At 47.5% G+C, this 14,511-nt stretch overlaps 1 pseudogene; it reads left to right on the top strand.

The window, feature by feature from the left end:
• Positions 1–4,238: 4,238 nt before the first annotated feature.
• LOC142455581 (transcription initiation factor IIA subunit 2 pseudogene) lies at positions 4,239–4,572 on the top strand (annotated as a pseudogene).
• The last annotated feature ends 9,939 nt before the right edge of the window (positions 4,573–14,511 follow it).

Genomic DNA, 14,511 nt, shown 5'->3' with positions numbered 1-14,511 from the left:
CCTCATTCTAGTTAGGTGGCTGCGTTTGCTGTGAATCCTGGACCACCATTGTGGCCCCACATTGATGGTGTCTCTCCCCCAGAAGGTTTGTCTTTGTCCACTTCAAGACTTAATAGACATGTCTCTTCAAAGTGTTTTTAAGCGCTAGACATTGTTAGTATTTTCTGTTTCCTCACTGTCACAGAGAATGATGCCACTGACATCTTTGTATTTTTATCTTCGTGTGGACTTACCTGATTAGTGTAGATTCTAAAAGTAGAATTATTACATTGAAGGGTGGACATACTTTACTTAGTTACAGAGACTGCCAAACTGCCCTTTAAAAAAGACTGTACTAGCGTATCCCCATTAAAGAAGCTGCCTCTTTTCCTTCATCTGTGCTATAATTAAGCATTACAAATATATACATTTTCTTTTTCCAGTTTGATGAGCAACAAATGAGGAATTTATTTACATCTTCATCACCTTAATTACTATTGATGAAAAACATTTTTATGGGCATATTTTTCTGAAATTAGCTGTTGAATTTTTTTGTCCATTGGATTTATCTTTACCTTACTGATTTTCAAGATCTGTTTATGCATGATGGATATGTTTCCTTGTTAAAATGTTATAATTTGTACATAAGTTTCCAGTTTGTTGCTTGCCATTTAATTTTCTTTATGGTAGCTTGGTCATATGAAAGTTATTCCCTTTTATGAAATGAAATCTATGAATATTTTCTTTTATGGATTCTGAGTCAGATGTCTGCCTTGGGAAAGTGTATACTTTTTAAACAGTTTATTGTGAATCAGATAAGGCTTAACAAATCAGATAGTCTTTCTTTGTTGTTGTTTTTTTAGATCATTTTTGCACTTAAAAACTTAATAAACCTCCCAATGGCTTGCCCTGCCCCCCTCTCGCCCAACCCCACCCTGCACCCCCACTCTTGCCCATCTCTCTCCTAGAATATGGTCTTCTTTTAGCCCAAGGAAATGCCTGCCTGCCCTCCAGCATATTAGTCCCCATTCCTGATCCCCTCTCCTCCCCCAGGGAAGATTTTAAACTCAGTGTCCAGGCCACACCAGTGATTAAAATTGCAGCAGGCTACAGAGAATGGTAGTTTCCTGAAACGATCAGACTCGATTTATCCCAGATTAGCTGTAAAAGAAGGGTCTTCGTAGATGGTTCTTCGCTGAGGTGTCACTTACTCTAAGCCAGGGTTTCTCAACCTGCAGGTCTCGACCCCTTGGGGGGGGGGGCACCTGATTCGTAAGAGTAGCAAAATTACAGTGATGAAGTAGCAACGAAAATAATTTTATGGTTGGGGGTGGTCACCACAACATGAGGAACTGTATTAAAGGGTCATTAGAAAGGTTGAGAACCACTGCTAAGTCCAGCCACCCCAGAACCCTGGCTGAGCTTGCCTGCTTCCGCTTTAACCGGGTGCCTGATGCATTCCAAGCGCAGGGAAGACAGGAGGAAACTTGGACAACAGCTGAGCACACTACCACGGGAAACACGAGCAGCACACACAGGCACTGGACAGTCTTGCCTACAGTAACTAGCTTGCTCTGTGGGTCTTAACAGCTCCATCAGTTTGATGTGAACTTTGTGTAGGTTCTTTGCTGCCACTTTGTGTTTATTTCTTCCCTCCCAGCCCGATTTTAAGAGACTGGTCAAGTGTGCATCCACCACCCAACAATACCTTGCCAGCTCTCAATCCAAACTGAGGACCCGAGAGGGCTTTCTCTCTTGCCTCTTGAACCTCATCTCCCAGGCAGGTTTTCTATTTGAGGAGTCGGCTTCTTCCCAGGGAGTAGGTCAGCCGGAGATGGAGCTGTAAAAGGACCTTTGTTGTTCTTTTGATAGGGCCCTTGTGAGTTACTTAATGATAATAATAATTATTATTTATTTACTGGCTTACCATATGCCAGACTGCTTTACAGAAAGTCACTTCCCAAAACACCTTTTGCCAGTGGTAAGATTATTATGCCCATTTACAAATTACGAAATAGCAACTTAGAAATATCATAATGGAATGAATAAAGGATGGATTGGTGGCTGGATGGGTGGCTGGATGGGTGGCTGGATGGGTGGCTGGATGGAAACAATGAACTGTGAATGGTGTGGGAATCACCAATAAAACACATAATAACTTTTCCATCCTGTTTTACACGGCAGACTGGGCCTGCAGTGAGATGCTTCTGCCCCCTCCCTATAAGCTAGGACTTAATAACAGAATGAAGGAACAGATTCTCAATACAAAGGTGTCATTATTTGTGTAAACTCCACTACTAATAAAGGTTATAGTATTTAATGACTTATGAGCCAGGGCTTTATCCTAAGTTTCATTCATGGTCCTGGTAATGACACCCTTCATAAGTGAGAAAATCGCTGAAGCTCTCTGTGAGTCAGATTCCTGAGACACAAAACAGAAATAATGAAGCTTGGCTGTCATTAAGGCTCTTTAAGATCTCCAGATGAAAGACACCATGTATGTCAAAGACAGTGTACACAGATTATTCACCAGTATACTATGAAAGACGGTCAGAGTAAGACGTTCTGGTTGTGGATCAGAAGTGTACACAGAAGTAAATGAGTCTCCCCACCCACGCCCTTGAGAAGAGTGGTCCCCCACGTTACTGGGGATCCCTGAAGGCTGATCTTCATTTCTGATCTGTCAGTTTGGCAGGAGTCCTTGATGTCATGCCTTGGCAATCCTGTTCTTCCCATGAGTGAGGGAGAAAGGGCCTCAGAGCGCTTCAGATGATTTCCCTGCTTAAAGGCTCCTTCGTGATTAGACATGAAATGTTCAGCCTAGGATAGACCCACTACAATATGTCCATGGCCCCCATGGCTAGACTTAGCTTCTGCTCTCCTCTCATTTTCTCAAAGCAAGCGTGCCTGACTCCTCTCACCTCTGCAGACTGCTGTGTCCTTTCTTGCCTCCCAAACGCCTAGTCACCTTCCATTAAGACTTCCTATTCCTTGAATGAAGGACTCGCCTCTTACAGAATTCCTTACCCCCTGCAGCTTTCGAGTACAGCAATTCGCACAGTGTTTGTCTTACACATATGCAAAAAATATTTCATCATTTTCCTTCCGGCGTTTCTGGCATCGAACATTTCGGATCTGTGCTCATCCACAGCAATTCAGGGACATCCTGTTAAATGCCACCCACTACATGCAACAAATGGTTTGCACTTGACTACCAACCTAAGGGTTCGAAGTTTGAAACCCTCCCCTTTTCCCTTCTCCCCTCCCCCCGCACCCCCCTCCCTACCAAGCAGCACTGCCCTGATGATGTGCCATCAACAGATGACCGGCAGGAAAACCCAGCAGAGCGCAGTTCTACCCTGTAGCTCACAGGGTCGCCCTGAGTTGGAATCAATTTGGCAGCAGTGGGTTGGGTTTGGGTTCTGGTGTATGAAGAGTACTTTCCCACAATCCACTCCTCTCCAGACACTTCAACCCAGAAAAACCAGCGAATTAAACAGCACAAAGAGGCAGTGGATGCAGTATTTACAGAAGAGATCATGCCGCCACCACCACGCTGGTACCATGCCGCCTCTCCTGTGCTCTTCTTCCCAATGCTCCCTTGATGACCCAACCTTGGAAGTCACTCTCTCTCTCAGGTCTCGTTGAATATGTCTGGATTTCTTCCGTAGACTCAACTTGGGGATGGCGCTAGACCTCCGTAAGGCACCAAGAGATACTGAGTGTGGACTCTTTCTATTTGCAGTTTGCGACCAAGAATTGTTCCGATTAAATGGATGCTCATAGCTTGTTTAATAACTGAACATTTGAATGCATGTATGAATAAAAAACACAAGCCATGGTCATTCAGCAAACATCATCAGTGCCCCGCGTGATTCACAGGTAAAATGTTATGAGAACTCAGAGCTTTCCAGAGCAAGAGGTGACTCCTAACAAGGGGATCGGGAAAGCGGCGGGGTGTCCTTTGAGCAGGACCTTTAAAATTTAAGACTTAGAAATGAAAACGGAGGAAGGACCTCCACAACAAAGACGGGCGTGGGAAAATACTTAGTACGCAGCAGGAAAAGTAAGTAGTGACGGAGGATGGCGCACACGCGTGGTTGAAAAGTGAGTTGAAGAGATTTTGTGGCTGCTGAAGAGGTGACCAGTCAGGAAGTCGGGCTCCTTCGCTGGGCTTCTGTCCACCCCGAGGCGAGAAGCGCCTTCCCTACAGGATACCAATGCAAGTCTGAGTAAGAAAAACACCTTCCACTTAAGCCATGGCATATCAGTTATTTAGGAATACCCACTTTGGACAACATCCTTCAGGAGAGCCTGCAGTCTCAGCAGGTCACCCCTCAACTTGCCGTTCAAGTTCTACCTTCAGTTTGATCAGGCTGTATGTTCAGCCTTGGCTCAGAGGGTCAGGGACAGAGTCCGTTTCAGAAGCCTCCCTAAATACGTAGAGATTTTGCGAAAATGTGTGGACTTTTGTTTTGAACGATGTTGAGCTCAGCGAGGTGACAGAGCTTATTAAAGTGGATAAAGTGAATATTGTGGCCTATGATGGTAAAAAATACCGGCTCCAACACCCCTGAGGGAGTAAAGAAATAAAAAGGCTTTGTTGGGTCGTCTTCTGTTGTTGTTCGCTGCTGTTTGAGGAGAAGCATAGAAGAGACTTTTTAAATGTATTCTGGCAGTGAAGAAATGACTACGCTGCGCTATACCGACACAGAATTCCAATAGAAAGAAGCTTATAGCTGGAACCCCTTACCTTTATTAGCATGGCAAAACTGACCTTTTATTTAATGACAAATCAGAAACTGTTGCCTTCTGTGGCAGTTATATAATCTCCTGTCAACTTGCGAAGGGGTGGCGTGTAGCCGGTCAATCCAGTTGCAGCTTGATGACCTCATTTGGAGGTGCCACGTAGATAAATAGCTCACTGGAGGCCAGATACACACACTCTCTGCTCTGTCTTCCTGCTGGCAAGACACATGGAGCTACGCTAGAGCCCCAGAGCTGGAGGAGTCATGTGGAGACCCCTGCCATCACTGAGATGCTTCCACTGCCACTGGATCCACCAGACTTTCCACCCACTGGCCTGTGATCTTCCTGCATTCAGTGTCATTGAATGTTTTGTGTGAGTTTAAAAAGGAATTTATAGACTGGTATCGGACATATGGGCTAATATCGGACTTCTGGACTTGATCTGGACTGGGCTTGGATGTTTTCTTAATATACAATTGCTCTTTGGTATAAAGTTCTTTCTTATACATATAAGTGCCTCTGGATTTGTTTCTCGAGTCAACCCAAGCACTCTGTGATAAGCTAATTTTAAAACGTAAAAGAAAAAAGTAAGCAGAAGCCAGATCAAGACTTCAGTGGCACAGACACCCCAGCTATCCGAGTTGTTGTGAGCAGTCCACACATTTCTGTCTCACGGCTGGCCTTGTAGAACTCTATATGACAGTGGTTCTCAACCTGTGGATCGCGACCCCGTTTACAGGGGTCACCCAATTCACCACAGTAGCAAAATGACAGTGATGAAAATAATGTTATGGTTGGGGGTCACTACCACACGAGGAGCTGTATGAAGGGTCACGGCGTGAGGAAGGCTGGGAACCACTGACCTAGAGGTTTTAGGCTGTAGGCTGTTTCCAGCAGTTGGAAATCACCAGCCACTCCTCGGGATGAAGATGGGGCTTTCAACTCGCATGAGCAGTGACAGCCTCGGAAACCTCACAGCAGCTATTCTCCGCTGTCCTAGGTGGCTGGGAGTCGGCATGACTCAGTGGCAGTGAGTTTGACCTTGGTTTGGGACCGGTATGGAAGCCGATCCCCAGGCCTCTTCTTGCGCAGGGCAGTGGTCGGCTCCAGCTGTCCACCTTGCGGTGAGCAGTCAAGTGCTTGAACCCTTGTGCCATGAGGCTCCAGCTGCCCCTCGAACTCACTGTCCTTGGAGAGGCTGGCCCAGGATGCTATCCGGGCCTTACCTAGCTGGGCTGTGTTCTGGTTCTGGTGCCTGCTTGGTAGGCAGTCGGGAGCTCTCATCCATTTGAGGTGTGCTGCTGCGGGGCTCGGCAAAGAGGCGGGGCAGCAGGTGAGCGAGTGGAAAGAGGCAGGCGGGGGGTATGATTCGAATACACCACAGCACCATTCGTACTTAGGAGGGTCTCAACAGGATGACATAAAACCCCACGAAGGAGACAAAACTGTACTTAAAGTGTTTGGTCAGTAGGAATACAGGGATAAAGTTCCTGGCCTTTAGAGTAGTGACTTAATGGGTAATATCCCATCTGCTCTTCAGCCTCTAACTGGGCTGTCGTGGACAGAACACAGAGGAGGCCAGCTTGTGAAGGCCCACCTCAATGCCCAAGTGGTGAGGAGGGTCCTAACGCACCTGCATGCAGTCAGAGAACCTGCGTCCCTGGCCCAGCTCTGCCCCTTTCTCTCTGTGTGGCCTTATGCAAATCAACTCACCTCTCTGAGATTCAAGTTCTCTCTTAGGGCTTTTATGAGGCACCAGTAGGAGAAGGTGACATGGTATCTGGGTTACTTGTTGGGCCGCTAGCCAGAAAGTCAGCAGTACGAAACCCCCAGCCGCTCCCCGGGGGAAAGGTGAAGCTTTCAACGCCTGCAAAGGTGTGCAGTCTTGCAAACCCACAGGGGGCAGTTTTATTCTGTCCTATAGGGTCACCGTGAGTCAGAATCAACTCTATGGCAGGGAATTTGGCTTTTGCCTCCTTTTTTCTTTTTTTTTAGAGCCATAAGGCTATCTCTAACAATGTCCCCTTGCTATTCAGAAGGCTTTCAGTGACTAACCCCTTAAAAGTGGATAGACCTAGTCCTTCATAGTCTGTCCGTAGTCTGGAATGTGTTCACCATGGGTGTCCCAGCTGGGATTTGAAATACTGGGATTTGACATAGCTTCCAGCACCACACAAGCTCCACCGTATGACAAACTGACAGACTAATCGGGTATACCTAGAACAGTCACTGTACCCAAATGAAGCGGTCCCCATGCGACCATTTCAACAGGTAGCAAATGATCAAAACTGGATGGCGTTAAAGGAAGAAGTCCAGATGCAGTGAAGGCATCAACAAAAAGCAAGACTCCGAGAATTGAAGAAACACCAATTGAAACGTTTCAACAGGTTGATGAAGCACTGGAAGCCCTCACTCCTCAGTACCAGGAAATGGGGAAGCAGCTACCTGGCCACCTGACTGGAAGAAGTACATATTCGTACCCATTCCAAAGAAAGGTGGCCCCACAGACTGTGGAAATGATCAAACAATATCACTAATATCACACGCAAGTACAGTTTTCCTGACGATCTTTCAACAGCGGTTGTAGCAGGGAGCTTCTGGAAATTTAAGTCACATTCACAAGAGGGTATCACAGGGATACCACGGCTGAATCCGGTGGCTCTTGTCTGAAAGCCAAGAATGCCAGAAAGATGTTTACTTGTGTTTCGTTGACTCTGCAAAGGCATTCGACGGTGTGGATCATAACAAGCTATGGATAATATTGAGAAGAATGAGAATTCCACAAGAGCTTATTGTCTTCATGCAGAACCTGAACCTATTCATGGAACAGGAGACCATCATTTCAACAGAATAAGAGAATGCTGTACAGTTTAAAATCAGGAAAGGTGTGCATCAAGGTTGTATCCTCACACAGCACTTACTCAATCTGTATGCTGAGCAAATGATCCTAGAAGCTGGATGGTATGAGGAAGAAGTCAGCATCCGGATTGGAGGAGAGTTGATTAATCTGCAATATGCAGATGACAATCTTGCTCGCGCAAAGTTTAGAGGACATGAAGCACTTGTGGGTGAAAATCATGGACTGTAGCTATTGGTATAGATTACAACGAATGTAAAGAAAACAAATTCCTCACAGCTGGACCAATAGAAAACATGATATATGAAAAAAAGACTGAAGTCATCAAGATTTCATTTCACTTGGACCTGCAATGAATGCCGATAGACGCCCCAGTCAAGAAATCAAACAAGGTATTTTACTGGGCAAATCTGCTGCACTACACCTCTTTAACGTGTTGAAGACCAGGATGTCCCTTTGAAGACAAAGGTTTGCCCAACCCAGGTCATGGTATTTTCAATTCCCTCATAGGTATTAGAAAGTTGGACCATGAATAGGGAAGACCGAGGCATATCAATTATGGTGTTGGAGAAGAATGCTGGAGGTACTACGGATTGCCGGAAAAACACAGCTCAATAGGGACCGGAGGGTGGTGGGGAGAATGCAGACAGACGGTCTTTGTTTGAGTTCAGGTTTGGGGTCTGCCATTTATCAGCTATGTGGCTAGGGCAATTCACTAACCTTGCTGAATTCCATCTCACCCCCTGAAACCGCTACACTCCAGAGGTGATTTCAATAGTAAAATAAGGAAATGGATGTGAAAAGACCCCACAGATGTAAGGTCCCTGGCATCTATCAAAAATCTTTTATATTCCACTCTAGTTCAAACCATGGAAAAGGAAGGGACGGAAGAGAATGAGGAGAGATCGTTACACATAACCTCTAGGCGTGCCTGAGCTTCAGTGATGGAGTAAAAAGAGAGCCTTGCACTTCAGTGCTGTCTGTGTATGTTTGTTTTAAGACAGGTCAAAACGAGAAGTTTAAAATGCAAACGCAGGTGGTAGGATAGTCCTTTATAATTCGTTGACCCTTTGCCGGAGAGATGAAAAAAAAAATGCATGATGGAAATTCCTCCAAAGCAGAGAGCCAGGGACCAGTCTTAGACCCTTTGGTTTCTTATTGCCGCTCTCAGCAACAGTATTTCAACACGGCTGGGCGCTTACCCACGAGATCGCTGTTTGCTCTAGTCCAGGTGGCCGACAAGAGGTCATTCAAACCTCAACACCGTTTACCTTGATGTAGGGAAGGAGTTCCCACAAGTTGAAGAGAAAGAAGTCAACTCTGCTTTCATTGGATCCGTCACAACCTTCACAGAACTTTGCCGCCCAGGGTTGAGAACAGAGAGCGAGGAGCATTTCAGTGGAATGTAAACACTCTAAAATTGGACACCTGTATCAGACTTTGCATGATGCTTGCCTTGTATTGTTGGAAAACCTTCAGAGGTATCAGCGCTCAAAGACCACCCATGGTTTCATTCCAAGACAGCATTAAAGTGACGTAGAGATCAGTGCACCAACACCTCCTCCCAACACCTCAGACGATGGCAGGCCAGAGGAATTTCCCTCTCGATCACTCACACACTCACTCACTCACCATCGAGTCAATTCTGACTCATATCATGCCTTCAGAACAGGGGAGATCAGCCCCCTGTGAGTTTCTGAGACTGTAACTCTTTATGGGAGTAGAAAGCTCCATCCTTCTCCTGGTGAATGGCTTGGTGGTTATGAACTGCTGACCTTGCGGTTAGCAGCCCGACACTTAACCGCTGGACCACCAGGGCTCCACTGGAGTATCTAGTGGAGCTATTTGCCAATTAACAACATTGATTGAATGCCTACTGCACAGCAAGGACTATGACGGACATCTTAAGGAGCCAAGTAAGCAAGGCCATGGACTTCATGATTTGGGGAAGAGAACAAGGTATACAAACCAGGCCTGGCTCAGCTACTAGCCTGCATGAACCAAGGGTTGACCGAATACCTGAACATGAAGATCTCTTTACCAGATGGCGCAGGAGACAAAGAAAGAGTCCCAGGCAATGGTGAGGGGCTGGGAGAGAAGATAGTGTTTCCTTCACTCGGTGCCTGGTTTGACCTCTGGCAGCAACTCTCCACCTCAACACCTATAACTCGTTCCCGGTCTCACCACACTCTGATGAGACCATGGCTTCCTCTCCCCCATTTTGAACAGACTCAGATCCTAGCAACCCGATGGGGACGAGTAGAGGCTTTCCAAGGCTCTGGTCACTATGGAAGCAAACTGCCACATCTTCCTGCCGCAAGAGGCGAGGCATTCAAACCGCTTACATTGTGTGGGCAGCCAAGTGCCTCACCGGGGTGCCATCCTCGCTCCCCTTTTGGCCCAGTTGGTAGGAGGAGCCTGGTGCCATCATGGGTCACACCTTGGGCTGTTAAGCACAAGGTCAGCAGTTTGAAACCCGAAGCCACTCCTCTGGAGAAAGATGAGGCTCTCTGCTCCCTTGCAGTGTCTTAGTCTAGGACACCCATGGGGGCAGTTCTACTCCGTCCCGTGGGGTCGCGATGACTCAGAGAGGACACAAAGGCCGCGAGCTCAGAGGTGTTAGTGAACGCCATGCACAGAGCGACCCTGAGCACAAGGATGGGACATGCCTGGTTCTTCGCCACCCTTACAACCGCTGCAGCATTGGAGCTCATTGTGGGAGCCGGCGTCCATCCGTCTTGTTGAGAGCCATCATCTTGATGGCTGACCCTCCCTGCTTTCTCAAGCATTCTGTCCTCCAGGGACTGGTTCCTCCTGATAACACGCCCAAAATATGTGAGGCAAAGTTTCGCCATCCTCACTTCTGCCTGGACTTCTTCCAAGATAGATTTGAACATGCTGCCTGGACTTCTTCCAAGATAGACTTGTGTCTTCTTTTGGAAGTCCATGGGACAGTCAATGTTTTTCTCATCGACACCCTAATTCGAAGGAATCGATTCTTCTCCAGTCTTTTTATTCACCACCCAGCTTTCCCCTGAATCTGAGGCGACTGGAAATACTGTGCTTTTGATCAGGTGCACCTGCATCCTCAAAGTGCCTCTCCGCTCTTCCTAGCTTGATGAGGACTTTTGAAGCAGATTTGCCCAGATTCGGGACTAGGACTTTGACAAGCTGTTGCTGATGCCTGTGCCTTAACATCCCGTGACGTGGCTTCCTTTAATTCTGTATGCATCTCTGAAAATAATCCCTTCAGGGAACTCCCCTGAGTCCATTCTATTTGCGGGTACCATTTAGTGGATTCTAATTCAGCTGATTCTGTCCTGGTAGGATAGAGCAGAACTGCCTCACGGGGATCCCAAGCTTTTCACAGAAGCAGATGTTGTCTTTCTCCCGTGGAGCAGCTGGGAGGTTCGAACCCCCAACCTTCCAGTTAGAGCAGTTGAGTGCTGAACCAACGGGCTACCCGGTCTCGCAGGTCAAGAATCAGGAAATCTGTCTCCGTGTTGCCCTTCATGAACTATGTGATGTCAGACAAACGGTTTTCTTAGTCTGTGCCTCTGTTTCCTCCTGTGTCAATCCGAATCCCTGCTGGCTCATCTTGGCTTGGGCGGCCTGGAAGACATTATGCCTCCACTATCAAAAGAGATAGTGTCTGGGGTTTTAAAGGCTTGAAGATAAACAAGCGGCCATCTAGCTCAGAAGCAACAAAGCCCACATGGAAGTACACACCAGCCTGTGTGATCGCGTGGTCCCGAAGAGATCAGTTATCAGGCATCAAAGAACAAAAAATCATATCAGTGGCTGCACACCTCCATGATACGATCGCCGAAGACAAATGGGTGCATAAGCAAATGTGGCGAAGAAAGCTGATGGTGCCCGGCTATAGAAAGAGATAGTGTCTGGGGTCTTAAAGGCTTGAAGGTGAAAAAGCAGCCATCTAGCTCAGAAGCAAAAAAGCCCACATGGAAGAAGCACACCAGCCTGTGCGATCACGAGGTACCAAAGGGACCAGGTATAAGGCATCATGCAAATACACACACACACACCATAGTGAATGAAGGGGGAAGTGCAGAGTGGAGACCCAAGGCCCATTTGTCGGCCACTGGAGATCCCCTCATAGAGGGGTTTAGGAGAGGAGATGGGTCAGTCAGGGTGCGATGTAGTACCGATGAAGAACACAGCTTTCCCCCAGATCCTGGATGCTTCCTCCCCCCAACTACCATGATCCGAATTCTACCTTGCAGGACTGGATAGGGCAGAGGTTGTACACTGGTGCATATGGGAGCTGGAGGCACAGGGAATCCAGGGTGGACGATACCTTCAGGACCAGGAGTGTGAGGGGTGATGCTGGGAGAGTGGAGGGTGAGTGGGTTGGAAAGGGAAACTGATTACAAGGATCTACATGTGACCTCCTCCCTGGGAGATGGACGGTAGAGAAGGGGGGGAAGGGAGACTCCGGATAGGGCAAGATATGACAAAATAACAATGTATAAATTACCAAGGGCACATGAGGGAGGGGGGAGCAGGGAGGGATGGGGAAAAAAAGAGGACCTGATGCAAAGGGCTTAAGTGGAGAGCAAATGCTTTGAAAATGATGAGGGCAAAGAATGTACAGATGTGCTTTATACAATTGATGTATGTATATGTATGGATTGTGATAAGAGTTGTATGAGCCCCTAATAAAATGTTTAAAAAATACATTACGCCTCCAAATGAAATGTCCAATTTGAATTGGAGACCTGAGGGAAAGGTTTTGAAGAAGAAGTCGGGATTTCCAGAATATAGTTTTAAAAAGGAGTAGCAGAAGGGTCTCTCCAGTGAGCCAAGCCTGCAGCGGGCTGAGAGGAAGAGATCTGTCCCTCCTGGGGACCAAGAATGCCTATCTGGCTGGAACAGAAGAGGAAAAGGCTGGGGCGCACTGTGTAGGGCCTTAGATGCCAGGCGGAGGAACTGGCACTGTGCAAGAGGGTCTGTGTCTCCTGGAAGGTTCCAGAAGCCAGTGCAGAACTAGATAGTGGTTTCCTCCTCTTGGCCAGCGGAATCACCCTTGGGGTTTCTGCACATCTCCCACCGGCAGCTCCCTGGTACCTTCTTAGAATTCTTTTCTTCCAGCTTGTTGCTCAAAGGAGAAGTTGGGGAAATGTACTTGGTGATAAACCATTGGAAGGGACACCGTGAGCACAGTTCAAATCCAGGCAGAGGACGTGTCGCTGCCGTGACCCTCCACTGTAAAAGTTGATTCACCTACCACAAAGTAGGAGGCAAGACAATGAAAAGGAAGCGATTTTTTACACCATCGCAGAAACACAGAGGTCAGTCATGAAACTGCATGCCTTGTTCCTGCACAAGTCAAAAGCCCCCTCGGCAAACACGTTACAAACGAGCAATGAGAAGAATGAGGCAAAGCTGCTTCTAAGACACACGGAGCAGGCTGACAAACACGGTGAGCTGTGCGATGTGGTCAGGACCCTTCCCTTCTCAGGACTCAGTTTCCCCATGTGCTCGTGAAGGAGTTAGACCCCAGAGTGGCTCTGGCAGCCTTTCTTGTCCTCCCAGAGCCTGCAGGGCCGCTTCTGGCGTCTCTGTCTTCTTTCCCATGTGTTGAGAGTCGCCGTCCTGAGAGGACACGGGAGAAGTGACTTCACTCTGGTGTCAGCTCCTCTGGTCTCTCTGGCCCTTGCCTGGCCTCTCAGAGGACAGGGGCTGGAGACCTGAGGCAGCTGCTCAGCTCGGGCACATTACTTTGGCCAGAGATGAAAAGAAGTCAAGGGCAAGCCTGCAGTGGAACTGAGCCCCCGTTCCTCTGTGACAAGGTCATCTAGTCCTGTGCCTGCTTTGTTGCAACTGCTGGGGACAGACTGGTCACCTGGCATGGATGATCACTGGGGTGCCCCCCCGACTATTTATCTGTCTTCCCCTCCAAGCTACACCCCACCCAGATCTCAAAGCCGTCTTTCCAAATCACTCATTTATTGTTTGTTCTATTTCCCACCTCAGCCCTGTTGGTGGCACCTTCTCTTGAGCCGCAACAGTGTGTCCCCAAGAGTGGGCGCCAGTCGGAATCCAGGAGCTGGGGGAGGGAGGGGAAAAAGAGGAGCCGATACCAAGGGCTCAAGCTGAAAGAACATGTTTTGAAAACGATGATGGCAACGTGTGTAGAAATGTGTTTGACACATGGATGTGTGGATTGTTATAAGACGCCCCCAATAAAATGATTTATTAATAAAAAAAATTTAAAGAAAGAAACCAGGAGCCATGGTTACTTGAATTAAGAAAACATTGCCTGCTCTTACAGAGCGAGGCCCAGTGGTCCGAGTTTGGCAAGTGAGAAACTGGTTCGTCCTCCTTGAACCCAATATAGTTCAAGAATGCATTTGGCCAAAGAGCTCTTTGTTTGTTTGTTTGGGCATGCCAAGTCACAACCCTCAGAACGACAGTTCCAAATGGGACACTCGGGCTTTGACAAATGTTGTCTATAGGTTAAATCCAGGCTTCATAGGATTTAGCTAAAGCACATGTGAGTCGGATCCCCGGGATCTTCCTGGCCCCAGTTCCCATCGCTCTTCTGCATGTCCTAAACTCCAACCCTAATGAATTACCCCGGGAGGCCTGGTGGCGTAATTGGTACACACTGGGGTGCTAACCACAAGGTCAGCAGTTCCCAAACGCCAGCTGCTCTGAGGGAGAAAGACGTGGCTTTCTCTTCTCATAAAGAGTTACCGGTCTCAGTAACCCCCAGGGATGGTTCCGCCCTATCCTGTAGCGTCAGGATGTGTTCCGAATTCACTTGATGGCAGTGAGGAATGAGTCAGTAGTTGATGCTCTGTGATTTTTGTTGTTTTTGTGATTGCTGCAGAAATGCACATCTTCATGAAGACAAACCAATGCAGGGCCTGAAGCAAGCCCTTGAAACATGCTAAGTCACA

This window comes from Tenrec ecaudatus, chromosome 8, assembly GCF_050624435.1.
Source record: "Tenrec ecaudatus isolate mTenEca1 chromosome 8, mTenEca1.hap1, whole genome shotgun sequence".
NCBI classification, from domain to species: Eukaryota; Metazoa; Chordata; class Mammalia; order Afrosoricida; family Tenrecidae; genus Tenrec; species Tenrec ecaudatus.
This window is presented reverse-complemented; position numbering and strand designations above follow the sequence as displayed.